The sequence below is a fragment of the Triturus cristatus genome, chromosome 4_1, assembly GCF_964204655.1.
Source record: "Triturus cristatus chromosome 4_1, aTriCri1.1, whole genome shotgun sequence".
Lineage (NCBI taxonomy): Eukaryota > Metazoa > Chordata > Amphibia > Caudata > Salamandridae > Triturus > Triturus cristatus.
Window position 1 is genome coordinate 121,702,304 of NC_140585.1, and position 1,713 is coordinate 121,704,016.

Sequence of the window (1,713 nt, forward strand, 5' to 3'; positions counted from 1 at the left end):
ATTCTATAGCACGTGAGAGGAATTTGATTTCTTATGCAATCTCAAAATGAAAATTTCACACCTTCCATTTTCATTTCGTCTTATTTTACTTGACATTCTTTCCTCTGAAGGATGTATAAAAGTGAAGTTCCTTGCAAAACAAGAGCAGAGGAATATCCAGAAACAGTTTTCCTTCATAAAAAATGATGAGTCTGCATACCATATTTAAGTGGGATCCCGGCTAGCTCAGTCGGTAGAGCATGAGACTCTTAATCTTCGGGTCGTCGGTTCGAGCCCCACGTTGGGCGAAAACGAGTATTTTTTGCTGGATGATTGCATTGGCTCTCATAATATGGTGATTAATCTTGCATTAGACATGCACTAACTCCTAAAAATTGTATCTCCCTTGGTTACTCATTCATGAGAAATGTATCTCCAAGATTAGGTAGGGCCTGAGTCTAGGTTAACATACAGTGATATCACTCCTATTCAAGTACTAAACATGCCAACCTGAAGTGTAAAACATCCCCTAGGTGTAGTTAAGGCATCATTTAGGAGTGAACTGAACACTCATGTTATGGGCAATTAGACTTAAAATAAAGTGTGGACAGCAGTAAAGTTACTTTTGAAATGTGATGGTGAGTGAGCACACAGGGGAATTAGCTCAAATGGTAGAGCGCTCGCTTAGCATGCGAGAGGTAGCGGGATCGATACCCGCATTCTCCATTCTAAAATTTGCATACATTTTACTTTTTAACTTGTAATTGCCATGGTTGTTGCAGAGTAAGAACAGAAAAGTCACAGATGGCTTTCAAATTTGGTGTCATTATAACAACTAAAGTGGTTTAATCAAAAGTGTTTAGGTATTCTATAGCACGTGAGAGGAATTTGATTTCTTATGCAATCTCAAAATGAAAATTTCACACCTTCCATTTTCATTTCGTCTTATTTTACTTGACATTCTTTCCTCTGAAGGATGTATAAAAGTGAAGTTCCTTGCAAAACAAGAGCAGAGGAATATCCAGAAACAGTTTTCCTTAATAAAAAATGATGAGTCTGCATACCATATTTAAGTGGGATCCCGGCTAGCTCAGTCGGTAGAGCATGAGACTCTTAATCTTCGGGGCGTGGGTTCGAGCCCCACGTTGGGCGAAAACAAGTATTTTTTGCTGGATGATAGCATTGGCTCTCATAATATGGTGATTAATCTTGCATTAGACATGCACTAACTCCTAAAAATTGTATCTCCCTTGGTTACTCATTCATGAGAAATGTATCTCCAAGATTATATAGGGCCTGAGTCTAGGTTAACATACAGTGATATCACTCCTATTCAAGTACTAAACATGCCAACCTGAAGTGTAAAACATCCCCTAGGTGTAGTTAAGGCATCATTTAGGAGTGAACTGAACACTCATGTTATGGGCAATTAGACTTAAAATAAAGTGTGGACAGCAGTAACGTTACTTTTGAAATGTGATGCTGAGTGAGCACACAGGGGAATTAGCTCAAATGGTAGAGCGCTCGCTTAGCATGCGAGAGGTAGCGGGATCGTGCCCGCATTCTCCATTCTAAAATTTGCATACATTTTACTTTTTAACTTGTAATTGCCATGGTTGTTGCAGAGTAAGAACAGAAAAGTCACAGATGGCTTTCAAATTTGGTGTCATTATAACAACTAAAGTGGTTTAATCAAAAGTGTTTAGGTATTCTATAGCACGTGAGAGGAATTTG

At 38.6% G+C, this 1,713-nt stretch overlaps 1 non-coding gene across 1 annotated transcript; it reads left to right on the forward strand.

Annotated features, from left to right (window-relative positions):
* Positions 1-632: 632 nt before the first annotated feature.
* On the forward strand, positions 633-705 carry TRNAA-AGC (transfer RNA alanine (anticodon AGC)). Its single transcript has one exon. It is a non-coding gene; the product is annotated as a tRNA-Ala (tRNA).
* The last annotated feature ends 1,008 nt before the right edge of the window (positions 706-1,713 follow it).